This window comes from Leptonychotes weddellii, chromosome 1 (genome assembly GCF_054177405.1).
Source record: "Leptonychotes weddellii isolate Sample4059 chromosome 1, ASM5417740v2, whole genome shotgun sequence".
Lineage (NCBI taxonomy): Eukaryota > Metazoa > Chordata > Mammalia > Carnivora > Phocidae > Leptonychotes > Leptonychotes weddellii.
In genome coordinates, this window is record NC_138369.1 from 111,836,451 (window position 1) to 111,854,330 (window position 17,880).

The window sequence follows — 17,880 nt, forward strand, 5'->3', positions numbered from 1 at the left end:
TTTTGTTTTGTTTTTAGAGATAGAGCTTGTGCTTGTGAGCATGCACAGAAGGGAAGGGGAGAGAGAGAATCTTAAGCAGGACCCACCTCCAGCTCAGAGCCTGACACGGGGCTTAATGTCACAACCCTGAGATCATGACCTGATCCAAAATCAAGAGTCAGACACTTAATCAACTGAGCCACCTAAGCACTCAGCAATTAACTCTTAACATGATGTATTAGGGCTCTCCAGAGAAACAGAAACAGTAAGAGATACATATGTATATATATCCAGAAAGCGATTTATTATAAGGTATTGGCTCATGTGACTATGGAGGCTGAGAAGTCCCATGATCTGCCATCCGGAGCTGGAGACCCAGTCAGTGGGTCAGTGATTTTCTTAGAAGGCCTGAGGGCTGGGAGGTACAGATACAGATTCCAGTTTGAGTCTGAAGGCCTAAGAATCAGGAGCATCTGGGGCGCCTGGGTGGCTCAGTTGGTTAAGCGACTGCCTTCAGCTCAGGTCATGATCCTGGAGTCCCGGGATCGAGTCCCGCATCGGGCTCCCTGCTCAGCAGGGAGTCTGCTTCTCCCTCTGACCCTCCTCCCTCTCATGCTCTCTGTCTCTCATTCGCTCTCTCAAATAAATAAGTAAAATCTTTAAAAAAAAAAAAAAAAAAGAATCAGGAGCATCCAGGGCAGAAGTTTGATATCCCAGCTCAACAGTCAGAATGAATTTAATTTTTCTCTGCCTTTTTGTTCAGTTTAAGTCCTTCAGGAATTAGATGATGCCCACTCACATTAGGGAAAGCCACCTGCTTTACTCAGTCTACCAATTCAAATGCTAATCTCTTCCATAAACACCATCATAGACACACACAGAAATAATGTGTATGTAACACAGATATGGCATCCATGGTCCAGTCAAGGTGACATAAAAATTAACCACCACACATGTCTTAGGCTGCCATATGTATTTTGGCCCTTCCCGCATTTCTAGTTTTCTGTTCTCTAGTCTTACTGGCCTTTTGTTTTAAGTTTGAACTTTCCTGGCACCTCCCTGTCACAGTGCTTTACACATACTGTTTCCACTGCTGGGGGTGCTCTTACCTTTTCTGTTTACTAGTTAGCTCCTCCTGCTCATTCTTCAGATTCCAGTTAGATTTTCACCTTTTCATGAAATTGTGCCCAAACATAACAAATACCTCATTGTTTGTTCCCATAGCAACATGTACTTGTCTGTCACAGAATGTATTACAGCCGTAATTTTACATTTGTGTGAGTGTGTGATCAATCGCCCCACTAGAATGTAGGTTTCGTGAACATTGCGTCAGTCTTTTACCGTTTTATCTCAAATGCCTCATGTGTGTGGCACCAAGTACTCATCCACTATGTATTTGTTCATTAAATGGTTAAAAGAAAATATAAATTAAAAACCTGCTTGAAACAGTCCACATGGTCTTACTCCCCTTGTCTGGAGTGAGGAAAAGACAGTCACACACCTCTTTGTGGTTGAACATGCCAACAAGCCCAGGGAAAGTTTTGTCCCTCCCTGACCTTGTCCACTTGGCTGAACACTGTGTGCTCCCCCTCGTGGGAGAGGTGGTAAGAAGCAAAAAGTAAGAGAGCAGTGTCTGTACTTCCTCCGAGTCATCTCTAATGTCACTTCCATCTTTAAAGTTAGATGTTTATGTACCTTTTTCTTGGAAATCACTCCATTTTCTACTTTAAGATATTTGTAGAAAACTCTTGTCCAGGAATGCGTTTCTATTTTATTTGTTGCTATAAAATTTCATCTACTTCTAACTCCTTTTATCATTTTGATGGAGTGTTAAAATGGTAAGGGGAAAAATGTTTTATCCATCGTCTTGAAATGGAAGATCTCCATTTAGTCTACATTTCAACAGTATTTTTTTTTAATATTTTATGTATTCACTTGAGAGAGAGAGAACATGAGTGAGGGGAGAGGCGGAGGGAGAGGGAGAAACAGACTCCCTACTGAGCAGGGAACCTGACACAGAGCTTGATCCCAGGACCCAGAGATCATGACTTGAGCCAAAGGCAGATGCTTAACCGACTGAGCCACCCAAGTGCCACTCAATAGTATTTTCAAGTTGCTTTACAAAAAAATACCAATTTCTAATGCAACTGACAGCGAGTAAAAAAATGCATATTTTCTTCATATCTGACAATAATTGGGAATTATGGAAGGGAAGAGAGGTTATGAGGATATTAAAGTGCAAAAAAATATTATAAGGTTGAAAAATAATAATATAAGTTGGAATTCTAAAGCAAAGACCACTGTGAACAGTTGTAGGATAACATAATCTGAAGTAACATTAGAACTTGAGCCATGTAGGAAGTAAATAGATTTGAAGCTATAACCTCTTTCAATTTTTGCTAAGGCAAAGTAATTATTTGCAAAAGACACCTACATCAATATATATACTATTGCCCCAATTTCTCTAACAGGAAATTATTTAGATCATCCAGGATAAAAGAGTCAGGAGGTATTTCGATCATAATCAAAGTAGGTATAAAACATATTGGCTCTATTTGCTTAATGGGTGCGACTAAATTTATGATGCCCATAACACCATCAGCTTAATTAGGAAATATAATTCTTATTTCCTTAGGTTACCTATGGCTAGGGATCCTTGATGAAATTATGTTTTGAAACCTTAGTCTCTTTAGGGCACCCTGGTGTGTGAAAGGCTGTAACTAGAAATTGTTCTGGGATTTTTCTCAAGTTACCTATACTGAAGACTTTTTATGAGTACATAACACCACCACTGCCTTAAAACAAAAAGACAATTATTTATCAGAAATAGGAAATGCATTCGCTTAAGCATTGTCTATCAGGTCTTCTTATTTAATTCTCTGCAAAACAATATCTCACTGATATTGTTTTTTGAAATGTGTGTATAAGGCGAAAGATTTATGCGATCTGAAGAGAAACCAGAGTTGCACCCTGAATGCACCTGATCTCGTCTGAAATGTGTGTATAGATAATCTCACCCCTCTCACCAACAAACTCCATGAGAACATGAGAGTTCTTTTTTCTTTCTTTCTTTTTTTTTTTTTGACTTGCTCTATTACCAGAATCTAGAGCTTGACTTGGTACTCAATAAATATTGAATGAATAGTTTCCCTAGAAAAGTATTGAAAATAACAAAATATAATTATTTAGTTGATGTAATGAATGAGTTGTGTATTCAACAATAAAATGTAGTTGTCCTTTAAAAACATTATTTTTAGGTTTGTCATATTGATCATAATTTATATAAAAATGGGAAGTGATAGGTAATAGGCTATATAACAAACCAAATCCCAAGAGACTGGACTAAAAGAGTGAAATGAGTGAAAAATATAACTCCAAAAATGCAAGATATAGGATACTTAACTTAGCATCAGTATATCTATCAAGAAATATTAAAAATAAAAAAGGCCTAGTGGTGCTAGTTGATTTAATTTTCATAAAAGCAAATGTGATGGAACTGTCAAAATGTGTTAATTTATTTTTATACTGTAGTCATAGGGCAAGGGAGGTGATGGCCCACCTATTTTTCATGACAGAGCAAGGAGAGCATTTTACTCAGTACCATGCACCAATTTAAAAGAAAACTGATAAACCATACTTTATACAGAGGAACATGACCAGAATGTTGAAAAGTAAAGGAAACGTGTTGGTTTCCAGCTAAAAGATAGAGATCTAAAGATACACTATAGCTTTTCTGATCCATCGTGAATCCTCAAAAAATGGAAGGAAAGAAATTAATCACAAAACAAGGAAAGGAAAAAAAAAAGTAATCTAAGCTGGAAGAGTTTCCCTGAGTGGATCATGAACCATGAAAAATCCCAGAAATCCAACAATACATAGAGAAGAATAATATTAAAAAGGTGGCCATTATAGCCTCAATGGGGATAATCAGAGCTAAAGGAAAATCAGAAGCAATTTAGAGGGAGAAATTTGGGGACCAACAGCATTAGTTTCCAGGTGGGTCAGCATCTGCAAACACTACCACCATTTTCTTCATACAGCCCCATCTGGGTATCTGCCTCCATGTTTAAGCCGTGAGTGGAGGAATATGAGTCACAGAGACAGAAGAGTGCTCTTGAGGATTGTCCATACCAGGGACATGTGGAGAGAACCCATTCTCAGAAGAAAGGTGGTCTATACCTCCACACCAACATATTTTGCCATTCCCACAAACTTGCCTTCTGTCCACCCCCACCACCCAGTCTGTAAAAATTAGTGGTAAAAGGGTCAAAAAGAGAATTTCAATGACCAAAAGTAAGCAGACTGGAGTGTTATATTAAATATTTAAAATTGTGAGAGATATATGAGGATATTGCAGTCATAAAATTCAATTAAGTCATGTGCTTCCAGTAGGAATATGGTGGCAGCTGAGATTTGAATATCTTCATATTCTTCTGAAAAAAAGAAAGATGAAAAGCACAAACAAATTGTATGTTTATTTAAGGTTGAAAAAAACTTAGAAGCTTCAAACTGCAGGTAAGTGAAGGAAATCAGAGGCTGGCTGGAAGCCCATACAGGAAGTTGAAATGATACTGTGAGGAAAAAGTGGACTGCAAAGACTCTAATCAATGGAAAATCTCAGAAATCTCTAGAAAATTTTCACACCCAAAAGGAGTAGGTAAGCCTATCCTGAGAAGCAAGTGCTGTGAGTTCAGTTGAGGTGGAAGAGTTTAAGCACTGGGGAAAGAAGGAATAAGCTTGCAGATTGTTCAGGGGACTCAGAGGAGGTAGAGCTCAGAAAACATCAAAAAATAAGTGACAAGTTCTGGATCACTTGTTGATGGCAGCCTGTGAGAAAATCGTGAAAGAACAGAGCTGAAGGGATAAGCTCTGAACCAAGATGGGTTCTGAGAATCAGGGAGGGGAGGGGTGCCTGGGTGGCTCAGTTGGTTAAGGTAAAGTGTCTGCCTTCCACTCAGGTCATGATCCCAGGGCACTGGGATCGAGCCCCATGTTGGGGCTCCCTGCTTAGCGGGGAGCCTGCTTCTCCCTATTCCTCTTCCACTCTGCCCCATTTGTGTTCTCTCTTGCTCCTGTTCTCTTCTGCTCACTCTGCTTTCTCTCTCTCTCAAATAAATAAATAAATAAATAAATAAATAAATAATCTTAAAAAAAAGAGTCAGGGAGGGGAGACTCAATGATGCCATATTATCAGAAAAAAACAATCTATTGATGTAGAAGGAAGTGGGAAACCTTTGAGCCTTAAGTCTGAAAAACCTCTCAGGCCTCTCCCTGCTTCTCTGCAGAAGTCTTGTGCTAAGAGTTCAAGAAAACCCAACTCATATATTTATGAGAACAAAAAAGAATATGCATACAAAGATGTGATAAGTAAAAAAAAAGTTGATAAAAGAGTTCAACTTGTCTACAGATTATAAAAAATTCTGTAGAAAAAATTCTTATTCTCTAGCTATGAATTGATCAATTTATCATTCTATCTGCCTTATCTCACAAAGAACACCATGAAAGGAAAAAGAAAAGAAGATGGAGGACAGACTGGGAGGTACCACCCAACCTTCTCCTCCCTTCCCCTTCTGTTCCACGATATTGGAGCTGAAAGTCTATGTATTCCTAGAGGAGATAAGCTTTGAGTCAAGTAGATTATAATTTTTTTCAAACTTTGAAACAAAGTCTCTGCTGTAATGAGGTGGGTTTTTTGTTTTGTTTTGTTTTGATTTTTAATAAAAGTAAAAGAAAAGATAGGAATCACAAAGATGTCTTTTCAGAAGCTCCTTATTCAGCTGTTGACAGGAATTTGACAGAGCACAGTAGGAAGCAGTAATTGGGAAAATAAAAGTTTTACCTTAATCAAACCAATCACATGATCTCATTTGATTTCACAGCATGAGTGCAGGTTTTAATATTATCCCCATTTTATGGTCAAGAAATCTTGGGCTCAGAAAAGTTAAGCTTGATCATAAGTGAACTGGCTGATACAAAAACTGAAATCTTCCAAGCTCAAATGCCATGCTATTTTACTGTCTTGCTAGCTTGAAAAGTGTACAACCAATATAGGCCATTTATGTCTTTTATTAATATAATAAAATTTCACTATATCCCTACATTTCAAAGTACTTTCTATATTTTTAATGTTGATTTCAAATACTACCTTTTCCCTAAAATCTATAATCCTCCAGTTAGAATTCATCTTCCCCTACAGAATTGACCTCTTCTCCCACAATCTCATAGAATGTTAAGAGTTTTGTTCTAGTCTGCTTGTGTCAGTGTATGTATGTCTGCTCGGTTCCCACTAGATAGTTTCTTAGTAGTAAAGGCACAGTATAATACTTTTTTATATTGCTAATAGTACACAGTACATTATTTTGTTCCTATTAAGTATTTGAGTTTGTCTAAATTAAATAATACATACAAGTATTTTAAATGTCTTGAAGAATAAGGCTATTGAGTGTCTAATCCTGGTTTGATTTACAGACTTTTACCCATGGTATTAGTTGTTCAGTAATTTATTTATTTGAAAGGATGAATCGGTGTTAAGGGGTAAGGAAAATTAAGAATAGAGAAATTTAATATAAATATTAATACAAAAATAACAGAATAAACTATTAGACATGTAGACAAACCTTGGAACTATTTGTTCATTCTCTGCAATGGATTGGGCATTATCTTAAAGCAGATCCCCTAGTATCTGCATAAAGTCATCTGTTATCTCTCATAATGGTTAATTTATATGTCAATTTGACTGGGACACTGGGTGCCCAGATCTTTGGTTAAATCTTACGTGGAATGTGTCTGTGAAGGTGTTTCTGGTTGAAATTAACTTTTGAATCAATAGACTGAGGAAAGTAGATTGCCCTCCTCAGTGCTAGAGGGTTTCATCCAATCCACTGGAGACCTGAGTAGAACAACAATAACAAAAAACTAAAAGGGTATTTCCTCTCTCTTACTGACTATCATTGAGCTGGGACATCAATCTTCTACTCAGACTCAGAATTGAACCTAAACTTACACATCAGCCCTGTGAGTCTCCAGCTGCAGATCTTGGGACTTCTCAGATTCCCTAACTATTAGCTCTTGTCTCTGTCTCTTTCTGTCTCTGCCTCTTTCTCTCTATATATCCTATTAGTTCTGTTTTTCTGGAGAACCAAGACTAATACACCCCTGATATTCCTATGTGAGTTTTTTATTAGTATAAGCAAACTGCCACAAATTTTGCAACTTAAAATAGCAGTCATTTATTATCTCACAGTAGATCAGTAGTCCAGGCACAACATAGGTGGGTCCACTGCTGCAATAAGACGTTCGCCATGTCTACAGTCTTATTTGAGGCTTGGAATCCTTTGACAAGCACATGTGGTTGTTGGCAGTATTCACTTTCTTGCAACTGTATAAGTCATGGAGGTTTGTTTCTTAAGGCCAGCAGGAAAATGTCTCCAAACTCAAGGAAAGACTAATCTCTCTTTTAAAGGGTTCACTTGATTTGGTATACCCACTGGATAACTGCTTTTTGAATAAGTCAAAGTAAAACCAACCAGGAACCTGAATTACATCTGCAAAATCTGCTCACTTTTGCCACATCTTAAAATTTTGCTTACCTAGCCCAGTTAACTGTTTTAGATGGTCTCTGAAATGTTCTTCGAATCTTCTTTGCCTTTAGTGTCTGGTTTGTTGATATAAAAATTCTAGAGAGCCTAAGAACTTCAAAAATGAAATGGTTCTCAAAGTTTAAGATCCATAGAAGTATCCAGAATGGAACTTGAAATATCAGAATATCAGAAAAAAAATAATAAAGCCCCAGAAAAGACTGAAAAAACAATGACAATGACAGCTTTATTTCTTACTATTTGTTAGAGCAAAGGGTGTTCTATAATCTACATAAAGTGAGGTTAAAGACATTTAATATATCCTGTCAAATTAATTCATGCCCCTTTAAAACATAAACGTGTAGTTAAGACATTAAAAACACATTTATTCTTTTGTTCCTTATAATATTGAATGAAAAAATTACATAGAAGATGGATTTCTATCTCACACTGAATATTTTAAGACCAAGAAAAATGATTTTATAGGATACTCAGATTGTCAAGCACATAATTCAAACCATCACCATGATTTCTATTTTGATGATGACAGTAACTTCATGGCATGCAGTGCTTTTCGTTATGTAACAATGTTTATGAAGAACCATAGCTATTTCAATTTCCAGGAAAAGGGAATATTTTCTATCCTAACTCTTTGCTTCCAGCACACTGTGTGTGACATACATCACCAATTTGCATAGAATAATCATTTGTCAATCATCTCTTGACTTATTTTTTTAAAAGTCTCATGTGGAAAATAAACAAAGCAGGCTGGCAGATCAGTTGGATCTTTTCTAGGAAGTATTAGCATGAAAAGTTGAATTAACTTCACTTTCTTGGTCTGCCATCTTGTCTCCATCCCTTCTCCTCTACGGGAGAAACACATGGCATATGCCAGCTTATCCAGATGAAATTCAATCATTTAGCAGTTAGTTAAGCTCTGATGGCATCTGACCACAGTGAATTTCCTCCTCGTTCATTGCTGGTAAAAGACTGTAAAGATCTTTCCAGAAATTTGAGTGGGCAGATCACAAGAAAACCCATTAATTTTCGGCTCAGGTCATGATTTCAGGGTTGTGAGATTAAGCCCCATGTTGGGCTCTTTGCTCAGTGGGGAGTCTGCTAGACATTCTCTCTCTCTCTTCCTCTGCCCCTCCACCCACTCACGCTCTCTCTCTCTCAAATAAATAAATAAATATTTAAAAAAGGAAAAAAGAAAAACCCATGGCTAAAGGGATTTTGAGTACTGATTACCTATAGGACTTTGGTGATTGCTTAAAAAAAATAAGAAAACAATGGATGGAAAAGGAAAGAAATGAGAAAATGATGAATATTTTAATTACTTGAAAAAAATCATATCAAATTAATTATATCCAGCCATCATTCTCTCAAGAACTAGCTCACTAGGAATAACGTTTACAGTCTTACATAGGACCATATCCTTGGAGAAAACTTTCAGTTTTTTTCTCCAATCCACAGTCACTTGTATATTACATAAATCTTTATATACAGTAATAGTCAGGAACCCAAGCAATCTATCATATTTGATCAAGACAAGCATAAATCACTTATTCATGATTTACCATTCCTAACTTGATTCATTGATTCATCTCCAGACAAGACAAGGTCAATAAAAAAAAAAATGATTAAGCTTCTTGCCCTTAAGAGAGAACAGCTTAACCAACAAATTCATCTTCACATCTGACCTCATGAATTTTGACACTGGGAATACTGTAAAAATAGAAATAACCCTTATAGATGGTCCCTCAAATGGAAATGTTGGTGTAAGAGATAAAATAGTAGAAAGATTAACAATGAACATACCAAGGGTGTGTCACAGCCATCCCGGTTGTCAACATGAGACAATCTGAATCAGCTAACATGGAATCACCTGTTTTTATCACGATTTATTTTCAATAATTTTTCTGCTTTAATTAATGGTTTTTCTTTTCAGTTTTATTTCTCCCCAATTTCCTACCCTGGGGCATCCTAAGTTTTCACATATACCTTCATCACACATATGTAATGGTGTTTGGCCATGGATTTGGCAAGATGAGGTGGAGGGGAATAGTAGCATCTTTTAAACGTCCCCATATGATGCTGCAACAACCTATAATGTAAGGCTGCAATGTAAAGGCTTCTAATCCTGACTTCCAGGGTCAGAGAACTCTTTGACTGTCTTTAATTTTTCCTTGGGTTCTCCACCCACCTTCTGCACATATTTTAAACACAAAAATATAAACAAAAAATTTGTACATAGTCTTGGCTCAAGCTGCTACTAAAAAAAAAAATAAATAAAAAAGACTAGGTGGCTTAAGCAATAGATATTTATTTCTCATAGTCCAAGGCTAGGGTAGGGCTAGGATGTCCAAGATCCAAATGCCAGCAGATTTGATTCCTGGTGAGAGCTCTTTTCCTGGCTTATAGGTCATTGCCCTCTTGCTGGGTCCTTAATGGCAGGGGAAAAAGGGAGCTCTGGTCTTTCTCTTCTTATAGATGCTAATCCTATCATGGGGCACACCCTCATCTAAACCTAATTACCTCCCGAAGACCTCACTTCCAAATACCATCACATTGGAGATTAGAGCTTCAACATACAGATTTTGGGGACACAATTCAATATGTAGCATATACCCAGGTAATATGGTGTATGTGTTGTTTAAATGTAGAAAATAAATCTGATAATTATACTCTGTTAAAAAATGCCTAGATGGCTGAATTGATTTTTTCATGGAGTTCTGGGTTATTTTCAAATTTCTTAGCATAAAATTACAAGATACTTTCACTACCTGACCCCAATCTATGTGGTTTCTATATTCTCTCCCCTCTGGCATTCTGCCTTCTAGCTGTGATGTGTTTCTATACCCTTCACTCAAAATGTCTGATTCTTTCAACCACTTTTGCACATACTGTTTCCTCTGCCTGAAATGTCTTTCATCCCTTATGCATTATGATAAACCCTTATCCATTGTTCAAAACCAAGTCCCACCAGAGTCTTTTCTTACCCACCCCCCAGTAGAGCTAATTCCCTTCTCTACTTCCATCTCATCCTGTTTATACATCTATCATAACATCAAAGCCATGACTTTTCCAATTATTTGGTTATGTGTCTATTTCTTCTATTAAACTGTGACGTCCTTGGGGACAAGGGTAATTGATAACAAAACCTTTTAATTCAGCGAAATCAGAACTGTGCCTGACCCACAGTAACACTCACTATATGAAGAATGAATGAATGAATGAATGAATGAACTATTAATTTAGGCCACATAGAGCAGTAGGAGACCAGTTGCTTCTCATTTCTTCTTGTCCTATAAATACTTGTCCCTGTTTCACACAATCTCCACTTTCTAGTCTCTTTAGAGTTGCCGTGGTTATACTACTTCAGCCTTGTAACCTGCTACTTAGTTTCATCCTTCCTTGATGCCTGCTGCCAGAGAACTAGATGTTCTAACTCTTATAACACCTAAGTAGTGTTTTCCAAACTTGCTTAACTATAAAGCTTGCTGATGGTCCTTATTAAAAATACAAATTCTTGAGCCCAGTCTCAGACCTACTAAATATGAGGCTTCAGGAAATGAGCTCAGTAATCTGCATTTTTTTAAAGATTTTATTTATTTATTTGACAGAGAGTGACACAGCGAGAGAGGGAACACAAGCAGGGGGAGTGGGAGAGGGAGAAGCAGGCTTCCCGCCGAACAGGGAGCCCGATGCGGGGCTCAATCCCAGGACCCTGGGATCATGACCTGAGCTGAAGGCAGATGCTTAACGACTGAGCCACCCAGGTGCCCTGAGTAATCTGCATTTTTAAACATGTTTCCCAGATGATTCTGAAGAAGGTAAGTAAGAATTCACAAACAGAGGGTAAAAAGGGCTGTTCCTTCTGTTTTGGGACAACTTCTTCCTCTAGTGGCCAATGTCTTAGCTTGGGACCTCAATAAGCAATAGTTCAGCTTCCTGAGACCTAGAAAGAAGCCTCACTTGAATGTCTTCCCATAGCCGTGTACTTCAAGCTTTTAGGAAAATTGGAAACCCCTCCAATGGACCCCAAACATCTCCATACTCCTTCTTCCATGCACAAGTTAGTGTAGAAACTTGATCCTGCTGCCTCTACTCTTAGATGCTCTCTGAAGTTCTGTTTCCTAGGTGCTGCAGCTGCTGCTGCCAAATCCCAGCCCAGCTCTGGGTATTGGCAGTCTGCAAACTAACTCTGATGGGGTGTGACAGCTCATGCTCTGTGGGTTTATCCTTAATCAAACTAGACCCTGAGGATGTATGGATTCCCTGTAGAAAGTACAGATTGAGTGTCACTCAAGTTAAAAATGAGAATGAAGACTAAGTACTTAGCATAGAGTCTGCTACAGACTAAGCATTTAATAAATATTACCAATTACTATTATTTCTGTTGTTGGATAGACTGAATGTATTTTTCTTCCTTTGATCCCAACCCAAAGATATCTGTTTTATATAGATTTTTAACATAATTCTCAGAAATATAAAAAAAATCCCAATTCTTTAAATGAGTTTGGTTATTTAAATTGGTTTTGATTAATCATAAAATTATGGGAGTGTAGGTATTTTCCACAGAATGCCAAAACTCAAGGTGTTTAATTCATAACATGCAGATTGCAGAGGTCACATACTTGTTTTGATGATCCAATAGGCATAATAGTGTTTTAAAACATTTATGAATACTAAATATTAATGCTTGTATTAATTATTAGACTATAACAAATTGCTCCAAAACTTAGTAGCTTGAAACAATTGCCATTTGTTATCTTTCATGAATCTATGACTTGGCTATTGCAGTCTGGTTCAGGCTGAACTTGGCTGATCTAGGCTGGGCTCACTTGTATATTTGTTGTTAGCTGGAGGGGTTATAGTCTCTAGCTGTTCTAGTGTTGCCTCAGCTAGATGGCTTGTCTCAAGGACAAGGAGACAAAGTTTGTTCAAATGGGTACAAGGGAGGAAAAATACATGCAATGTCTTTTGCACCTAGGTTTGGTCAAGACCAATGGTCAAAATGACTAATGACTTAACTAAAATAATAATACAATGCCATTTTTGCCATATATTATGGATCAAAATGAATTATAAGTTCAGCCTAGTAAGGGGTAAGAAATAAACTTCACCTTTTGATGAAAGTTGCTGAAAAGTATTTTTTCAAAGGATACAGGGAGACTGTTATTTGGATAATCAATGCAACAATCTGCTACATTAGTCATTGTGGCAAAATATCTCATTTTTGGAGTTTTCTGAAATTAAAAAAAAGTTAGATTCAGAGATATGATCAAAATCATGTTCTTCACTCCATTATCAACCAATTGGTTATAATAAAGCCACATAACTATCAGATAATCATTTGTTCATTTTATTTATTTTTTTAAGATTTTATTTTTAAGTAACTTCTACATCCAATGTGGGGCTCGCACTCACAACCCTGAGATCAAGAGTCACACCCTCCACCAACTGAGTCAGTCAGGTACCCTTCATTTGTTCATTTTAGAATAATGCTAGCATTAACCTCATATGGTTGTTAAGACTATTATATAAGATATCACATCAGTAAGCACCTAGCAGTGTGCCCAGCAAAAGGGAAATATATACATATTTTGATCTAAGTAAAAATAATGGACTGTTATTTTTGCCTTCTTTGTATTATTTATTAACTAGAGTCCCCATTTTTTTCCTGTGGTTTCCTCCATGTATCATCATTACACTGGTTTTTCATGATGTTAAAATTATTTGGTAATCTTTAGCAACTTTTGTCTTTTTAAAATGTGTTTTCCAACTGATCCTTTTGTCTTGACTAATGGGTAAGTATCTTTGTTGTTATTGTTTGGGTTTTTTGTTATTGTTGTTACTGTTTTTATCAATGGGGCTTTGTATTTGTAAGAAAGAAAAGCTATCAATGGCTAATTTAAGTTGAACAAAATGTTTTCAAGGAATATTGAAATACAGAGTAAACAGAAGTGTTGGAGAACCAAAGTCAGAAAATGAGGGCAGAAATGCCCAGCAAAATCATCTCAGAAAGTCTCCAGTAACTCCAGCCAAACTCACAGGTTTCTTGACTACACAATGGGTGCTCATGAACAATTCTGAACTCTCTTCTGAGCTTGATGTCAAACACTCAAGATTCAAAAATCATATACTAGAACATCTGAACTTATGCTAGGACTTGGTCATATAACCTCATCACAGCTACCAGCAAACTGAACGTGAGACCATCTGCCTGTTTGCCATTGTGGAAAGCAGGGCTTTGCCATTAAACATTTTTTGGGTTCCAATCAAATAAAAGTAAGTTTGGATGCTGGGCAGATTAAAATAAATGCCTATGGGGGTGCCTGGCTGGCTCAATTGGTAGAGCATGTGACTCTTGATCCCAGGGTTGTGAGTTGGAGTTCCACATTGGGTGCAAAGATTACTTAAAAAGAAAATCTTTAAAAAATAAAAAAATAAATAAAATAAATGCCCATGTAATCTACACCATTAGTTGCTCAATATCTACAATACTTGTCTTCACACATTATATTTCAAAAAATAATTCTATACTCTAGCATAAGGCAACACTAAAGCTTATATACACTTACATTGGTCCCAAAGAGAAACACTCAATAGTTTGTCTCTGATTAATATACATTTCTTCCCTACACCTATTGTGATTCCCACCTCAATATTCTGAAACTTGTGTGTGTGTGTGTGTGTGTGTGTGTGTGTGTGTGTTGGAGTCAGGGAGGGAACCTGTAAAGTTTATCAACAACAACCTCTTATACTGGTAAAGACAAAGAAAAGTAAAATTATCTATATAGAATATGTAATATGCATTTTTAGTAAGAAAGAAAATATGGTTAGATGCTATAGTTTCCTTTTACAGAATTGATTATAAATCATAATTAGTATTTATAATTTTCTTTCTACATTACTTATGGTATATTCACATTTTCCCAGCCAAAACCTGACCTTCTTTTTGTCTGTTTGCCAAAAAGCATGTGAAACTCAAAATAGTATTTAACAACTAATGTTATGAACCCTGTGAAAGTATTTCTCTTTTGAGTACTTTGTGTGTTATCTATTGCTACATAAAAAAAGTTGCTGTTGAATTTAGGCACTTAAAACAATAATATTCATTATCTCATATCTTACAGCAACTCAGGTAAAGCTTACCTGGGTGTCCCATAAGGCTGCAATCAAGGTATTGGCTGGGTTGGAGTCTTATATGAAGTCTCTAGTGAAGGAAGATCCACTTTTAAGCTGATTCATGTGGTTATTGGCAGAATTCAGTTATGTATAGGCTGCTGGACTGAGGGCCTCAATTCCTTACCATGTGGTGTTCTCTATAGAGCATCTTACAACATGGCATCCACCTTCCATCAGAAGCAAGGAAAGGAGCAATAAAGGTAAGCAAAATTGAAGCCAGAATATTTTTTTAAAGAATTTATTTATGTATTTGATAGAGAGATAGAGAGCCAGAGAGTACAAGTGGGAGGAATGGCAGAGGGAGAGGGAGAAGCAGGCTCCTCGCTGAGCAGGGAGCCCTATGTGGGACTCAATCCCAGGACCCTGGGGTCACAACCTAAGCCAAAGGTAGACATTTAATGGACTGAGCCACCCAGGTGCCCCAAGCCAGGATCTTTTTTAATCTAAGCTAGAAAATGGCATCCCACCACATTTGATGTATTCTATTCATTACAAGCAAGGCATTAGGTCTAGCACACACTCACAGGGGAGGGATCAAAAGAGGACACTAAATACCAGGAGGTATGGATCATTGGGAACCATCTTCATAGCTGAATTCTACCAGTACTTAGACCAGCAGAACCCAGTCTTGGATACAAAAAGCAAAATTTCCTCAAGTAGGTCATTAGTTACAATTATGACAGACGACACTCCTATTTATTTCCATCCTCTGGTTCCTAGACACAGTTTTTTGACTTTGGAGAAACAACATGTATTATTTCCTGGTTAAAAGTATAGCTTTATTCATCATGACAACAATTCAAACGAGTGTCTCAAAGCTGGTGAAAGAATGGCAAGAAGCTATTCTATCATTCTCTAAGTCCAATTATTTCTAGGAAATACGATATAAGAGAAGACCATGGCTTCCATGAGCTCAAAACAATACCTTATTTATTTCATGGTTAAAATTAATTCCTTTGAAGAAATATTTTGTGATATCCTGGATGATGGATAAAGACATTCAATTAGTCCACATATTGTGGGGATGGCAGAAGCCTGATGGGCAGGAAAAGTAAATCTAAATCCAGTGTCTATATCAGTAAAGAAAAACTGTTTTGCTGCCCCAAGACTCTGGTAGATTTAAATGATCACATCAATATCACTGGGCTGGTCTCCATGGGAGAGGCGCTGCCCTAGAGAATCGGACTTGATTCCTGCTGCTGTCAAACGGAGCACTCACTGTTGGTGGTGACAGTGCCATTTAGGAACCTGTTACCCCTGGCATCTCTGGCCATTTATTCATGAGCCTGTTGAGCGAGCATAAGCGCTAAGGTAAAGACTTGGGAAGAAACAGTATTGACTTCCACAACATATGTATCATCTCACTCTAATTACAAACAAGCTTTCCTGAAGTTTAGGCATTTTTAAAAACAGCGTATTGACATGGCTCCCAGATATTCTTACACTCTGGGCCTGTTCTAAAAGTTAAATCCATATATCTGTATGCAAACTTTTTTGTAAAACCCATCAAAATCACTCCAAGTGCCTTGACTTTGGATGAACCATCAGCCGATTACTTGCGAATTGTTAAGGATCTTTAAATGAGGCCTCACCTCCTTCTAGGAAAAGTGGATGAAATATGCATATGCTTTTTGAAGAAACATCACTGTGAGGATCACCTTATCCTTTCTCTTTCAGAATCACACAAAAGTGTTGTGGCACTATTCCTGGGAAGATCTATACTCATGTAGTTAAGAAAAAAAGAAAAAAAAAATGAACATAATTTACAGATGGCCCTACAGGATATACCAACACAAGTTTGTTATAGATCAGCACACATTCAAAGCTGGAACCTCAAATGTGAAAATATTGCAATACCACCAAATGTTTCTTCTTAACTGAAAAAAGATAAGCAGTTGTAGTCATGCTTTTTGAGTTCCTATCTCCCTGCCCCCATCCCCCGATGGCCTCCCAGACCCAGCATGGCCACTGCTGCAAAGAAGCCCAGCCCAGCGGGAGTCCAGCCTGGGACGCTGTGCGCAAGGGGTGACAGCAGGAGCTGATAACCCTCACGATGTCTGGTGACTCAAGAATTTCTGCCTTCCCCGAATTAAACTTTTTAGAAGGGTAGGGACCATCCATGGAGCAGATTGCACAATATAGGAAGACCTGAGGTATAAGCTGTCTCTGGAGTTCCTCAGCAGCTACCCTTACAACATGCCCACGGCAAAATTCCTTGCACCCTGCTACCACCCCAACGTGGACACCTAGGGTAACATCTGCCTGGACATCCTGCAGGACAAGTGGCTCCCTGGTAGGACATCAGGACCATCCTGCTGTCCATCCAGAGCCTGCTAGGAGAACCCAACATTCATAGCCCTTTGAACACACAGGCTGCTGAGCTCTGAAAAAACCCCCACATATTTGAGGTAACTTCAAGACATCTACTCAAAGCAGGTCAAAGTCAAGAACCCTGACTCTCTAGCCTCTCTCTTTGTATTGTGTTTAATTTATCCTTAGATGGTCTGTACTTTCCTTCATTTCTCACAGGTCTCTGTATCTTAAGCTGGGGTGTCATTTTTGTTTCTTTTTTATTTTTTTACTTTTTCTTAAAGATTTTATTTATTTATTTATTTGACAGAGAGAGAGCGCGAGCAAGCACACAAGCACAAGCAGGGGGGCAGGTGGCAGATGGAGGCAGAGGGAGAAACAGGCTGAGCAAGGAGCCCAGTGTGGGGCTGGATCCCAGGACCCTGGGATCGTCCTTGTATCATGACCTGAGCCGAAGGCAGACGTTTAATGGCCTGAGCCACCCAGGCGCCCCTGTTTCTCTTTTTTAAAATTAAGTGTCTGGTTGAGCCCTTGTGATGAATATATTAAATACATTTTTTAAATAAAGTAAAAACATTTAAATAAATAATGAAGGGATACAAAATGCATATTCTGTTTTGAGGGGATAGCCTGATTGTCTCTGCATTCCTTCCATCACTTCACTATTTTGGCAGATCCCTGTGTTTTCATAAAATTTAACCTCCATCACTTAGTAATTGATGTATGTCTTTTCCTAAATATCATAAAAACTTGTTAGATTGCTCTGTCAGATTGGAGATGTACATTGGCGTATTTATCTTTCCTTATATGAATCGTGGTA

General features: G+C 37.7%; 1 pseudogene; it reads left to right on the forward strand.

The window, feature by feature from the left end:
- LOC102735612 (ubiquitin-conjugating enzyme E2 C-like) overlaps positions 1-17,282 on the forward strand; it is a 40,504-nt pseudogene extending 23,222 nt beyond the window's left edge.
- Positions 17,283-17,880: the final 598 nt, after the last annotated feature.